Source organism: Meriones unguiculatus (assembly GCF_030254825.1).
Source record: "Meriones unguiculatus strain TT.TT164.6M chromosome Y unlocalized genomic scaffold, Bangor_MerUng_6.1 ChrY_unordered_Scaffold_23, whole genome shotgun sequence".
In the NCBI taxonomy this organism is placed as follows: domain Eukaryota; kingdom Metazoa; phylum Chordata; class Mammalia; order Rodentia; family Muridae; genus Meriones; species Meriones unguiculatus.
In genome coordinates, this window is record NW_026843709.1 from 12398497 (window position 1) to 12414884 (window position 16388).

Genomic DNA, 16388 nt, shown 5'->3' on the forward strand with positions numbered 1-16388 from the left:
AAGAGGGTGTGCTTTGAAATTGATATGCCAATGAAAGTAACCAGACAGAATATTTGGTCACTTGGTTTGTTTCTAAGTCTCTGTCACTTTCTATCTGTTTCTATCAGACTCAGTCTCTCTATTTTAAGTCTGTCTCTCTATCTCTTTCTACCTCTATCTACATCTCTCTGCCTGCTACTTATGGTATTAAAAGCTCTTAGTTCTGGTGAAGAACAACAATATGACTACTCTGGATGGTTTTGTAAAAACATAAGCCAGGTCCCAATTAAATGCTTTTTGTTCAAAGATTTCCCTTGGTCATGGAGAATTTCCACAGTAAGTAATTCATTGACTGGGGACACATCTGTGCATTTAACAAATATAATGGAATTTGTAATAATTTGAAAGTAACATGTCCAGGACAAGTGACTTCATCAATGAAAACTTGAAAGAAATATGTGACACTTTTCCTGAACTAAGAGTCTTGGACACAGGAACTGTCATCTCTGGGTTGTATGCTTTTAGCTGCCTAGATTGAGGCATATAGTGGTGCTCAGCCTTTCTCTCAAGCTTGTTGTCCTTTTGGCACTTTTAATAACTGATTCCTGAAACCCTCATAGTCTTTTACCTTTTGCATGATAACATTCTGCCTCTCAGACAATCAACACCTGAGCAAATATTGAGGTTTCCACGGAGATGAGTAAACAAAATATCCTCAGTGTCCAGTATCTCTAATCCTGTGCACATGTGATATTTTATTGTAAAACCCAACGTCAGGCAGGAAATGAAACTTTAATGTTTAAGTAATTGGACAGCTTCCTAAGTAGGAAGCTTCAAAGTGATGTGGGATTAAGGGGAATGTACTGATTGACAAGGTCGTCTCCAGTAGGTTCTTTGTTCACAAATTTCCTAGGTTGTGACTTTGAACTGAGCAGTTCCTGGCATATTGACTAAAAGTACCTTCACATATCCTTGGCTGGTAGGGACAAGGGTTACTTGGGATATTGAGTCTGTAAGAGCAGGGAAAAGACAAGGAAACCATACAATTCCTGGGACATGTTTGGCTGAAAAAGAGAAAGACTGTATATGTAAAAGGAGAAATAGGGGCAATTTAACAGCTGATGCTGTTCCACACTAGTGGAACCCTCTATGAGTAGGGTTGCCTTTTCTGACCTGGCTGGATCATCACCTTTGTCCTACACAGTGGTCAGTGTGAAACCCTCCTGGTCTGGGAGTTTTTATTTAAAAAGCTCCTCAAGGGCAGATAAATGCTTCTGTGTTAAATGCCTAGGACACAAGAGCAGCTGTGTTTTCTGCTGTGGTCCTACAGACAAACCATATAAATATAGTGATACGGTCAGGACTGCTAGTTCAGTGGTGCCACTGAAGTCATGGTGTCTGAAATAAATATTAGTTCATGGCTGAGATTCTGCTACATAATGAGTTTCTGGAAAGCATGCCTTACAAAGTCACACTCTGCCCTCCTTTACTGAAATATTTCCTCCATGTTAAAAATCATTGTAAAGTTTGTCTACATATTATTTTTACTGATTATGTGAGAACTTCATATAATATACATTACACTCCTATTCCATTACTCCCAGGCTCAAATTCCTACCCATGTGTCTCACTAATTTTTTTAAATACCTCAATGTGGTTTGTGTTGTTCATCTACTCATCGGAACATGATCAAATTCTCATTGCCAAGTCCCTTAAAGAAAACTGAGTTCATTTTTACAGCACCCTTGCACAACCAACAAGAAAAAGCCATCAGTCCTTAAGAGCTCTGTACTTCATCACCTTGAACACAGATTTACTTATGTATTTACTTATTAGAATTTGCTCAATCTGTATCCCTTCTGCTTCCCACTTCCTCTTCTCTTTCCAGTCTCACCAACACTCCTTTTTCTATCTCTATGCCCTTTCTCTAGTTCCATGATAGGAGAGGTTCTCCTACCTTTTATATCAGATCCTAGCTTATCATGTTTCACCAAGGCTGGCTGCACCATTTTCCTCTGCACCCTGCTTTTCAGGGCACTGTTCTTGTTTCCTCAATTCCCTCTACGTATGACACTCTTCCTACCTCCTCTCTTGCTGGCTCCCCACAGCTCTAAGGAGAGGGAGAATTTCATGGTAAATCCCAGTTAGTGCTGGGTGTTTTAAGGTCTCTTTCTCTTCATGATATTAGACTGTGGGTCTCAAGATGAAATCTCATTTGATGTAGAAGGAAGCATCTCTTTGGATCTAAGAATATGGCATGGATCTATCTGTTGAAAGCAGAGAAAAACATATTTTAATAACAAGAGCTTGGGTTCCTTAAAATTTGTGTAGGATGCCCTAGATGAACAACTCAATTAACTGCCACCCAATCCCTCCAGTGGAAGACTGGTTTGGTCACAACAGATGGCATTTTGGAACTCATCCCACTCTATTAAAAGATCTCCTAATAAGTGAATACATACCATATTTGTCCTTCTGCATTTTTTACGTTATTTTTTTAAATTTTTATTAATTACACTTTATTCATTTTGTATCCCCAATAAGCCCCTCCTTTCTCCCCTCCCAATCCCACCTTCCCTCCCCTTTCTGCATGCATGCCCCTCCCCAAGTTCACTGATAGGGGAGGGTCTCCTCTCCTTCTTTCTGATCTTAGTCTATCAGTTCTCATCAAAAGTGGCTGTACTGTTCTCTTCTGTGGCCTGGTAAGTCAGATCCCCCCTTAGGGGGAGGTGATCAAAGAGCAGGCAATCAGATTATGTCAGAGGCAGTCCCTCTTCCCATTATATGTAACCCACTTGGATACTGAACTGCCATGGGCTACATCTGTTCAGGAGTTGTAGGTTATCTCCATGAATAGTCCTTGGTTGGAGTATGAGTCTCTGGGAAGTTCCCTGTGATCAAATTTTCTTGTTCTGTTGCTCTCGTTGTGGAGTTCCTGTCTTCTTTTCCCACTTCTTACATAAAATTCCATTCACTCTGCCTGACAGTTGGCCATCAAGCTAAGCATCTGCTTTGATAGTCTGCAGGGCAGAGGCTTTCAGAGGCCCTCTGTGGCAGGTTCCAAGGTTGTTTTCTGTTTTCTTCTTCTGATGTCCATCCTCTTTGCCTTTCAGGATGGGGATTGAGCATTTTAGTTAGGGTACTCTCTCTGTCAAAGTTTCTTTAGATGCACAGATTTTACTGGGTTAGTCCTTTGTTGTATGTCTATATGAGTGAGTATATACCCTGTGTGTCTCTCTACTTCTGGGACAGCTCATTCAGGATGATCCTTTCCAGGTCCCACGATTTGCCTGCAAATTTCATGATTTCCTTATTTTTCATTGCTGAGTAATACTCCATTATATAGATGAACCAAAATTTCTGCATCCACTCTTCATTTGAGGGGCATCTGGGCTGTTTCAAGCTTCTGCAATTAGAAATAAAGCTGCTACAAACATGGTTGAGCAAATGTTCTTATTGTGTACTTGAGCTGCTTTTGGATATATATCTAGGAGTGGTATGACTGGATCTTGAGGAAGCACTATTCTGAGAAAGCACAGATTGATTTCCAGAGTGGTTGTAAAAGTTTACAGTCCCACAAGCAGTGGAGAATGGTTTCCCTTTCTCCAAAACCTCTCCAGCATGTGTTGTCACTTGAGTTTTTGATCTTGTCCATTCTGATGGGTGTAAGGTGAAATCTCAGGGTTGTTTTGATTTGCATTTCCCTAATGGCTAATGAGGTTGAGCATTCTTTAAGTGCTTCTCTTCCATTCGATATTCCTCTATTGAGAGTTCTCTGTTTACCTCTGTTCCCCACTTTTTAAGTGGATTTCTTGGTTTGCTACTTTTCAGCTTCTTTAGTTCTTTATATATACTGGATATGAGTCCTCTGTCAGATAAAGGGATGGTAAAGATTCTTTCCCAATCTGTAGGCAGTTGCTTTGTTTTGATGACAGTGTCCTTTGTTTTGCAGAAGCTTTTCCATTTCATGAGGTCCCATTTATTGATTGTTGCTCTTAGAGCCTGTGCTGTTGGTGTTATGTTCAGGAAGTTTTCCCCTGTACCAATGAGTTCTAGGGTATTCCCCACTTTTTTTTCTAGCTGATTTAATGTGTCTGGTTCTATGTTGAGGTCTTTGATCCACTTGGACTTCAGTTTTGTGCAGGGTGATAAGTATCAATCTATTTTCATTTTTCTACATGTACACACCCACTTTTACCAGCACCATTTGAAGATGTTATCTTTTCCCATTGTATGGTTTTGGCATCTTTGTCAAAAATCAGGTGTCCATAAGTGTGTGGATTTGTTTCTGGGTCTTCTGTTTGGTTTCATTGATTCACCATTCTGGTTCTATACCAGTACCATGCAGTTTTTATAACTGTTGCTCTGTAGTACAGCTTGAGATCAGGCATGGAGATACCTCCAGAAGATCTTTTACTGCAGAGGATTGTTTTAGAAATTCTGGATTTCTTGTTATTCCATATGAAGTTGAGAATTTTTCTTTCCAGGTCTGTAAAGAATTGTGTTGGCAATTTGATGGGAATTGCATTGAATCTGTAGATTGCTTTTGTTAAGATGGCCATTTTTACTATGTTAATCCTGCCAAGCCATGAGCATGGGAGATCTTTCTATCTTCTCATATCTTCTTCTAATTCTTTCTTCAGAGACTTGAAATTTTTTTCATTCAAGTCTTTGACTTCCTTGGTTAGGGTTACTCTGAGGTACCTTATGTCATTTGTGGCTATTGTGAAGGGTGTTGTTTCCCTAATTTCTTTCTCAGCCCTTTTATCTTTTGTATACAGGAGGGCTACTGATTGTTTTGAGTTAATTTTGTATCCGGCCACTTTGCTGAAGGTGTTTATCAGCTGTAGGAATTCCCTGTTAGAGTTTTTGGGGTCACTCATGTATACTATCATATCATCTGCAAACAGTGATAATTTAACTTCTTCCTTTCCAATATGTATCCCCTTGATCTCCTTCAACTGTTTTATTGCTCTAGCAAGGACTTCCAGAACTATGTTGAAGAAATATAGAGAGAGTGGGCAGCCTTTGCTTGTCCCTAATTTCTGTGGTATTGGTTTCTTTAAGTTTCACTCCATTCAGTTTGATGTTGGCTATAGGCTTGCCATATATCGCCTTTAATATGTTTAGATATGTACCTTGTATCCCTGATCTCTTCAATACTTTAAACATGAATGGATGTTGGATTTTGTCAAATGCTTTTTCAGCATCTAGGGAAACTATTATGTGGATTTTTACTTTCAGTTTGTTAATATGGTGGATCACATTGATGGATTTCCATATATTGAACCATCCCTGCATACCTGGGATGAAGCCTACTTGGTCATAACGGATAATATATTTGATGTGTTCTTATATTTGGTTTGTAAGTGTTTTGTTAAGTACTTTTGCATCAATGTTCATAAGGGAGATTGCCCTGAAATCCTCTTTCTTTGTTGAGTCTTTGTGAGGTTTAGGTACCAAGGTGACTGTGGCTTCACAGAATGAGTATGGTAATGTTCCTTCTGTTTCTATTTTGTGGAATAGTTTGAAGAGAATTGGAGTTAGCTCTTCTTTGAAGGTCTGGTAGAATTCTGTGCTGAAGCCATCTGGTCCTGGCCTTTTTTTTGGTTGTGAGACTTTTGATGACCACTTCTATTTCATTGGGGGATATAGGAATATTTAATGGATTTACCTGGTCCTGAATCAGCTTTGGTAATTCAAATGGATCAACAAAATTGTCCATTTCATTTAGATTTTCAAATTTTGTGTTATATAGACTTTTGAAGTAAATTGTAATGATTGTTTGGATTTTCTCAGTGTCTGTAGTTATGTCCCCCTTTTCATTTCTGATTTTGTTGATTTGGGTGGTGTCTTTCTGCCTTTTAGTTAGCTTGGCTAAGGGTTTGTCGATCTTTTGATTTTCTCAAGGAACCAGCTCTTGGTTTCATTGATTCTTTGAATTGTTTTATTTTTTTTCTAATTGATTTCAGCCCTGAGTTTGATTATTTCCAGCCATCTACTCCTTTTTGGTGTGTCTGATTCTTCTTTTCCTAGGGTTTTTAAGTGGGCCATTAAGTTGCTTGAATGAACTGTCTCAAATTTCTTATTGAAGGCACTTAGTGTTATGAACTTTTGTCTTAGTACTGCTTTCATTGTGTCCCAAAAGTTTGGGTATGTTGTGTCTTCATTTTCATTGAGTTCTAGGAATGCTTTAATTGCTTTCTTTATTTCTTCCCTGACCCAGCTGTCATTTAGTAGCAAAATTGTTCAGTTTCCATGTGTGTGTAGGCTTTTTGCTATTTCTGTTATTGTTGAGGTCCAGCTTTATTCCATGGTGATTTTACAAGGTACAAGAGATTATTTCAATCTTCTTGTATCTCTTTGAGGCTTGCTTTGTAACCAACTATATGGTCTATTTTGGAGAAGGTTCCATGAGGTGCTGAGAAGAATTTAAATTCTTTTGTGTTTGTGTGTAAAGTTCTGTAAATGTCGGTGAGGTCTATTTGATTCATGACCTTTGTCAGAGTAATTGTTTCTTTGTTTAATTTCTGTTTTGTTGACCTGTCCTTTTTTGAGAGTAGGATGTTGAAGTCTCCCACTATTAATGTGTTGGGTTCTATATGTGGTTTATTTTTTATCAATGTTTCTTTTACAAATGTGGGTGCTCTTGTATTTGGGACATAGATGTTCAGGATTGTAATGTCTTCCTGGTGGAATTTTTCCTTGATGAGTATGAAGTGTCCTTCCCCATCTTTTTTTATTAATTTTGGTTGGAAGTCTATTTTATCAGATATTAGAATGGCTACTCCTGCTTGCTTCTTGTGTCTATTTGCTTGGAAAGTGATCTTCCAAGTCTTCGAACCCTTTACCCTCATTTAAAGTCTATCTTTGTGCCTTACGTCTGTTTCTTATATGCAACAGATTGCTGGGTTTTGTTTTACATATCCATTGTGTTAGTCTGTGTCTTTTCACTGGAGAGTTGAGTCCATTGATGTTGAGAGAGATTAATGACCAGTGGGTGGTAGATCCTTTGATTGTGATGTTGACTATGGTCATAAGGTTTTGTGCTTGGTTGCTTTTTGTTTTACTGTAGTAAGGTTAATTACTTCCTGTGTTTTCTTAAAAGAATCTTATTTTCTTGGGTCATATATTTCCTTCCAGTATCTTCTGTAATGCTGAATTTCTGTGTAGGTATTGTTGAAATTTGTTTTTGTCATTGAATATCTTGTTTTCTCTGTCTATGAGGACCAAGCGTTTTGCAGGGTATAGTGTACTGGGCTGACATCTGTGTTCTTTAGGGTCTGCATGATATCCAGCCACGCCCTTCTGGCTTTCATAGTCTTTGTTGAAAAGTCAGGTGTGATTCTAATGGGTTTGCCATTATGTTATTTGGCCTTTTCCCCTTCTAGCTTTTAGCATTTTTTCTTTGTTCTATAGACTTATTGTTTTGATTATTATGTGGCGGGAGGATTTTCTTTTCTGTTCAAATTTGTTGGGTGTTCTGTAGGCTCATGTATTTTTTTTTGGCCTCTCCTTTAAGATGGGGAAATTTTCTTCAATGATTTTGTTGAAAATATTTTCTGGGCCTTTGAGAAGGGCGTCTTCTTTTTCCTTTATGCCTATTATTCTTAGGTTTTGTCTTTTTATATTGTCTTGGATTTCTTAGATGGTCTGTGTAAGGAATTTTCCATTTTATCTTCTACACTTGAGATTCTTTCTTCCATCTCTTGTAGTCTGTTGGTTATGCTTAACTCTGTAGTTCCTGTTTTCTTCCCTAATTTCTTCCTCTCCATTATTTCCTCCATTTGTGTTTTCTTTAGTTTTTCCAGTTCTATCTTCAGGTCTTGAGTTGTTTTGTTTACTTCCTTCACCTGTCTAGTTGTATTTTCCTATTTTTCTTTTAGTTCCTTCAACTCTGTTTCTTTTTCTTTTTTTTTTTTTTCTTTCAGTGATTTAATTATTTCTTCTTTGAAGGCTGCAAACTGTTTGGCTGCATCTTCCGTATTTCTTCACGGATGGCCATAATCTGCTTGTCTTTAAGTTCCTCCATTTCTTTATGGATAGCCATGATCTCTTTGGTTTTATCTTCCTCTAATTCCTTACATATTTTATTTGTCTCCTCTATTATCACCTTCATCAGCATAGATGTAAGATCATCTTCTTGATTTACTATTATGCTGGGCTGTCCAGGGCTGTTTGCTCCTGGATGGTTGGGTTCTGGAGATGTCATATTGCTCTGCCTTTTGTTGGTTGAGCTTTTACGCTGACCTCTACCCATTGGGCTGTTTTAGGTGTTGGCTGTTAGTTTCTGTGCTTCCTGGAGTCCTGAGGTAGGGAGAATCCCCTTGGTTGGAAGATGATTTTTCCTGATGGAGTCCTCCTCTCCTTTTGGGTGTGGTCACTGTATGACCAGTGTTTCTCTGGATTTGCCACTGCTCACCTCAGGTGTATAGACATGAGTAGTAGCTGTGGTCTTTGTTAGGCGGGGGAGGGGGGCTCTCCTCTCACCCATAGAAGTTCTCAAGACAGCTTCCCCACTGCTGGGTTTCTCGTTATAAATTTAGTCAGCTGCTGCTGTTGTTACAATTTTCCAGCTACAGTCCTGTTGAAGAACCTGCTCATTCCCTAGCTGTGGGGTTTTCTCCCAACAGGGAAACTCAGTCTGTTATCCTGGGGCACACATTTCTGTCCTGGAAAGTGAGAGGAATGCTCAGAAAGTTTCTGGGCCAGAGGCTGAGTGCTCTGCTCTGGGCCTGGAGAATGTGCACCTAGGTTGAGTTGGCGCCTGGGGGCGCCACTCTGGTTTGTAGGCTGGTAACTGAGGGCTCCATTCTGGTCTGGAGGCTGAATGTCTCACTCTGGACCAGAAGCTGTGTGTCCCTGTCTGAGATGTCGGCTGAAGGCACCCCTCTGGTCTGGACAGTGGGTGCAGCCCTCTTGAAGGACCAGGGATTCCCACAGTTTTTTCAGTCTAGCTAGGGATAACTGGTTGATCCTTGGCACAGTATCTGAGGGCTGCTGTAATGGCTCTCTTGCTTTTGTAGGTCTGAGGATGCAGTTGTGTGCCCCAGTGCCCTACAGGTACTCAATAATGGCAGCTGAGCACAGCGCTCCTGCCTGCAGTACAAAGCTAGAGCCTAGAGTCTGTGTGAATCCAGACAGTCTTTTGGTGCTAGGTGTCCTGACATGTTAGACCTGATGATTCCCCCAGCTGTGGGGTTTCCTCCCTACAGGGACACCCAGTCTTTGCTTTGGGGACGACCATTCTGTCTGGGGTGGCAAGTAGTACCCACAGGCACAGATGCCTGCCCATGGCTCCACCTTTCTGGCCGTTGGAAGCCTGGGCATCTGCCTAAACTGAGTAACTTTTCCGAGACCTTTTCGGGGTGGTGGTATCAGCTGAGTGCTTTGAGATCATACCAGCCGTTTCCCTCCCTGTGGGTTTGCACCTGACAGTGAAACTCAATCTCTGGTGCCTTGGGGCCCACAGTTCTATCTGGGGCAGCAAATCAGGCACACAGGCAGGGCTCTGTGCAGGCACCTGGGTCCCAGGCTCTGATTCTGGGCTGGCTCTTGGGGCACCCGCAGAACCCAAGTCTTTTCCAGGGTATGTCTGGGTGACATAAGGTCGGTCCCAATCGTTTCCTGCTCAGTGGGGTTATCTCTCGACTGGAAAATCCAGTCTGTGATGTTGTGGGCCCACAGTTTAGTCTGGAACAGTGACCAAATCATGTTGGTCTATGGCTCTGGGCTGGCAACCAAGCACCTGGAGTAATTGGGATCTCTTCTGTGGCATAGTCGGGTGAGGTAAAGCTGATTGAATTCCCCACTGTGGGGTATCCTCTCACCTGGGAAACACAATCACTTGTGTTTTATGGCTACAAGTTCTGATTGCTGCTCACTGTGTTGATTCTGCTGTTCTGCTGGTCAGAATGAGAGTTGTCCTGGGACTGCCATCTTCCCCCAGTCCTTCAGCATTTTAATTACTTCACACAGAATGATATTTCCTAGTTCCATCCATTTGCTAAAACTATCATGATGTCATTTTGTTAGCTGAATAATACTTCATTATGGAAATATTCTACATTTTCCCCAAAGTATATTGTCATTTCTGTTCTTTAGAAGTTGAATGTAATTGGGTCTGTAAATATTGTATTGGATGACAAACTTTCAGGATAACTATGTTCTTTTAGCCTAGAATTCCCTCCATCTTCTACTTCCTGGTGATTTGAATTGCAGTGTCCCCTTGAAGCTCTCTATTTACACGTAGAGGCCCAGCAAGAAAATATCTGGCAGGAGTTAGGAGTTATGGCCTAACAGGTTATATAATTCCTATTGGAGTTATATCATAGGAAGGTGTGCTTTGAGATTGATATGCCAATGATAGTGACCACACATAATTAAGTCTGTGTCTCTAGGTCTCTGTCACTTATATCTTACTTTTGTTGGTCTATTTCTGTGTATTTATAAATATGTCTTTATAGCTCTTTCTCTCTCTATCTTGCTCTCTCTACCTGCCACTTGTGGTTCCATATGAAAAACTCTTAGTTCTGCTGAAGGAGTACAGTAAGATGACTGCTTGCTGACCTGACAACCTAGATGGTTTTGTGAAAATATAAGCATGGTCCTAATTAAACGCATTTTGTCCAAATATTTGCCTTGGTAAGGGAGCATTTTAACAGTAAGTAATTCACTGACTAAGAACATATCTGTGCATTTAACAAGTAAAAACAGAATCTGTGATAATGTGAAAGTCATATGTCAAGGAAATGTGACTTCATTATTGAACTCTTAAAAGAAATAAGTGACACTTTTTCTGAACTAAGAGTCTTGGACATAGTAAATGTCATCTCTGGGTTTTCTGCTTTCAGCTCTGCAGATTTAGGCATGTAGGTCTCCATAGGCTTTCTCTCCAACAGGCTGTCCACTTGGCCCTTTAATAAATGGCTCTTGATATTTACTGGCTTTCACCTGTTGCATGACAGCATTCTCCCTCTCAGCCAATAAGCACATCAGAGAATATTGAGGTATCCATGGCAATGAGTAAACAAACTTTCCTCAGTGGCCAGTATCTCTGACCCTGTACACAAGTGACATTTTCTTGTGAAACCCAACAAGCCTTTTCTCATCCCTTTATCTAGATCCCACATCTTTACTCCTATTTACCTCTGGTACAATTTCAGGTAGGAAATGAAAGTTTAATATTTATTTATTTGGACTTATTCCTACGTAGGGAAGATTTAAAGTGATGTGGAATTAAAGGGAATATACCAAGTGACAAGGTGGTCTCCTACTATGATCTTGGATCTGAAATATCATAGGTTGTGACTTTGAACTGGGCAGTTACTCCTATATTCACTAAATGTACATTCACATTCTAATCAAAATAATACGCTTGCAAGTCCTTGGGTTACCTGAGCTATTGTTTCTTTAAGAGCAGTGAAAAGAGGACACTGGATAATTCTTGGTACTCTTCTGGCTGAAACACAGAAAGATTGGTTAAAATAAAAGAAGGACTGAAGAGAAACAAACTATTTGACATAAGGTGTTGTTCCGCACTGGTATTAACAACTCTCTATTAGCAGGGTTGCCTTGTTTGATATGACTGGATCTGAAGCTCTGTCATACTCAGTGGTCAATGGGGAATCCTCCTGATTCTAATGTTTATAATTAAAACTGGGCCTTCAGGACAATGCAATTGTTGCATGTTATATGACTAGAATACAAGAGTAGCTGTGTTTTCTGTCCTCCAGAAAAAAAAAAAAAAAACTCTAGAATTAGTGTAGTGCCAGTACTGCATTTTCAGAGGTGCCACCTGAGTTCATGAGCTCTGATGTAGCCTGGGTAGCTACTAGTTCATAGTAGGATTCTCTGCTACATAATGAGTTCCTGGAAAGCATGCCATACACAGTAAAACTCTACTGTCATGTCGCAAAATCTTTTCTCCATTTTAAAAGTCACTCTAAAAGTGGTCAACATATTATGTTTACTGATAATGTGGGAATTTCATATAATAAACATTACAGACTTTTTCCAATGGTCCCATGGGTCACAATACTTTTTTCTTTAAATTACCTCAATTGAAGTATGTGTTGTTTATCTACTCATTGGAACATGATCAGAGTCTCAGTGCCAAGTACATTAAAGAAAACTGAGTTCATCCTTGTTGCATCCTGGAACCACCCCCAAAAAGAAGTTATAACTCCTGATGATCTCTATATTTCATCACATTGATCATAGTTTTTCTCATATATTTATTTATTATGATTTGTTCACTTTGTAATCCCTATACTGACCCTTATATCTTCTACTTCAAGTTCCACCAACCCCTCTTTAATATCTCTAATTCCATGATTCTGAAGGACCTCCTCCCCATTCTATGTGACCTTAGCTTATCAGGTCTCATCAAGGCTGGCTGCATCATCTTCCTCTTCAGTCTGAGTCTCGTGGCATTGTTCTCCTTGTGTCCTCAATTCTCTCTGCTTATCACATTCTTTCTGCCTCCTCTCCAGCTCACTTCAGAGAATTTCATAATAAAATCCCATTTAGAGCTGAATGATTTAAGGTCTCTCTTTCTCTTCATAATATCAGACTGTGGATCTCTATATATACCCATTTCATGCAGAAGGAAGCATGTCTGTGTGTACAAGAACATAGCACTGATCTATCAATTGAGGGCAGAGAAAAACATATTTTAATAACACCAGACTGGGCTGCTTGAAAAGTTCCGTAGCAAACCCTGGCCCAACAATTCAATTAACTGCCTCCTAATCCCCGTAGTGGAAGACTTTCTCGGTCATAATAGATTTCCTATCAGAACTTCATCTTCCATTATTAGAAAACCTCCTAAAATGTGAATACACATATTTGGCTTTCTGCATTTTAGTTATTTCACCCAGAATGATTTTTTTTTTCTGGTTCCATCCATTTGCCAGAAAGTATCATGATGTCATTTTCTTATCTGAATAATACTCCATTATGGCAATAATCCACATTTTTCCCAAAGGAGATTCTCAGCCCTGTTATTTAGATGTTTGAAATTGCTGTTAGTTTAATCATAGTATTGAATGACAAACTATCTGGATAACTATGTTCTTTTAGCCTAAAATCCCTCCATCTTCTTCCACTTCCTAGTGATTTGAATTGAAATTTCATATTGCAGCTCATCTATTTACATGTAGAAACCCCAGTGAGGAAATGTCTGTTAAAGTTTAGATGGTATGGCCTTGTTAGATAATGTAATTACTATTGGAGTTATATTATAGGAGGGTGTGTTCTTAGATTAATAGGCCAATGAAAGTGTCCAGGCATGTTTGAGTCTCAGTCTCTCAGTCTCTGTCATTTTATATCTTTGTTTCTGTAGGTCTCCTTCTATCTATTTCTGAATTTATCTTTCTAGCTCTTTCTCTCTCTGCCTGTCATTTGTGGTTCAGTATGAAAAGCTCTCAGTTTTGCTGAATAACTAAAATTAGATGAGTGCTTGCTGAAATGGCATCCTGCTGATCTTTGTAAAAATATAAGTAAGGTCCTAATAAATGCTTTTGCTCAAAGTTTTGACTTGCTCAAGGAGCTTTTTCACAGTAAGTAATTCAGTGACTGAGGGCATATCTGTACATTTACCAAGTAATAATGGAGTCTGTCATAATGTGAAAGTCATGTGATGTTATTAATGACAACTTTAAAGAAATATATGACACTTTTCCTGAAATAAGAGTCTTGGACACAGGAACATTCATCTCTGGGTTGCGTGCTTTCAGCTGCCCAGATTGCGGCATGTATTGCTGACCACCCTTTCACTAAAGCAGGCTGTCCACTTTGCCCTTTTAATAACTAGCTCCTGAAAATCTTAATGGCTTTCACCTCTTTCATGACATCATTCTCCCTCTCAGCCAGTCAGCACCTGAGAGAATCTTGAGGTTTCCATGGAGAAAAAAAAACAGAATATCTGATCCTGTGCACATGTGACTTGTTCTTGTGAAAACCAGCAAACCTTTATCTCATCCCTTTATCCAGATCACACACCTTTAATCCTGTTTACTTCTGTGACAATATCAGGTAGGAAACAAAATTTTAATGTTTAGTTGGTCAACTTTCTAAATAGGGACCTTCAAATGATGTGGAATTAAGGGGAATGTACCCAGTGACAATGTGGTCTCCTACTGTGTTCTTGGATCTGAAATCTCCTATGTTGTGGCTTAGAACTGAGCAGATACTCATGTTCTCACTCAATACCTTCTCATTATTATTGATTTAATAGGTTGGCATTGTCTAATGTTCCCTGGTGTATCGAGTCTTTAAGAGCAGTGAATAGAGAAGGAGACCATAAAATTCCTGGGACTGGTTTGGCTGAAACAGATGAGGATTGTTGAGTGTAAATGGAGAACTGAGGGGCAATAAACTATTTGAGAGATGGTGCTCCTAATAAGTGAATACATACCATATTTTCCGTCCACATTTTAGTTACTACACTCAGGATGGTTTCCTTGGTTCTATTCATTTGCCTGAAAATATTATGATGTCATTTTCTTAGCCAAATAATATTCCATTATGGAAATATTCCACATTTTTCCCAAAGGAGATTGTCAGAGCTGTTCTTTAGTCTTTGGAAGTTGTTTGGTCTTTAATCTTTGTATTGAATAACAAACTTTAAGGAAAAATATGTTTTTTTAGCCTATAAATCTCTCCATATTCTTCCTCTTACTGGTGGTTTGAATTGTAATGTCCCCTTGAAGCCCATCTATTTACATGTGGATTCCCCAGTGAGGAAATATATGGGAGAGATTAGGAGTTAAGGCATTTTTAGATAATATAATTGCTTTTGTTCCCCTAGTTTATTTTTCAACCCTATTGTCTTTTATATACAGGAGGGGTACTGTTTGTTTTTTTTTTTCTTGAGTTAATTTTGTATCTAACCACTGTCCTACAGTTGTTTATCAGCTGTAGGATTTCCCTCGTAGAATTTTTGATGTCACTCAGGTATAGTATCATATCATCTGCAAATAGTGACACTTTGACTTACTCCTTTCTGATTTTTATCTCCTTGAACTCTTTCAATTGTCTTATTCCTCTAGCAAGCACATCCAGAACAAAATTGATGAGATATGGAGAGAGTGAGCAGCCTTGCCTTGTCTCTGATTTCAGTGTGATTGCTTTAAGTTTCTCTCCATTTAGTTTGATGTTTGCTATAGGCTTGCTGTATATTGCCTTTACTATATTTAAATATGTGCCTTATATCCCTGATCTGTCCAAAGCTTTAAACATGACTGGATATTAGATTTTATGATATGCTTTTCCAACATCTAAGGAGATTATCCTGTTTTTTTTTTTTTTTCAGTTTGTTAATATGGTGGACCACATTGATATATTTCTATATATTGAACCACCCCTGAATACCTGGGATGAAGCCTACTTGGTCTAAATAGATAATATCTTTCATGTGTTCTACCCTAAGCAAGCAAGTCAAAGATTTCTATGAAAAAGAAATTTCAAGTCACTGAAGAAAGAATTGGAAGAAATTTCAGTAGATGGAAAGACATCACATTCTCATGGCTTGGCAGGATTAATATTGTAAAAATGGACATCTTTCCAAAAGCAACCTACAGATTCAATGCAATTCCCATCAATTGAGCAACACAATTCTTTACAGACATTGAAAGAAAACTTCTCAAATTCATAAGGAATAACAAAAAACCTAGAATTGCTAAAGCAATCCTCTACAATAAACGATCTTCTGGAGTTTTCTCTATACCTGATATCAAGCTGTATTATAGAGCAACAGTAATAAAAGCTGTATGGTACTTTCATAGAAACAGAATGCTGTATCAATGAAACTGAAAAATAGACCCAGAAATCAACCCACACACTTATGGACAACTGAGTTTTGACGAAGATGCCAAAAAACAAACAATGTAAAAAAGAAGCATCTAAAACAAATGGTGCTGGTCTAACTCAATGTCTACATGCAGAAAAATACAAACAGATTCATACTTATCAGGCTGCAGAAAATTAAAGTCCAAGTGGATGAAATACCTCAACAACAACAACAAAAAAATAAATAAGTTAGAAGAAATAGTGGGGAAGAGCCTTGAACTCATTGACACAGGAGACAACTTCCTGAACAGAAAACCAACAGCACAGGCACTAGAGCAACAATGAATAAATGGGACCTCATGAAACTGGAAAGCTTTTGTAAAGCAAAGGACACAGTCATTGAAACAAAACAAATGCTAACATATTGTGTCACAATCTTCACCAACCCTCTATGTAACAGAGGGCTAATATCCAGTACATATAACAAATTAAAGAAGTTAAAAAGCAACAAATCAATTAATCCAACTAAAAAATGTGGAACAGAGATTAACAGAGAATTCTCTATACAGCAATATCAAATGGCAGAGTAACACTAAAAAGAATTCTCAATGTCATTA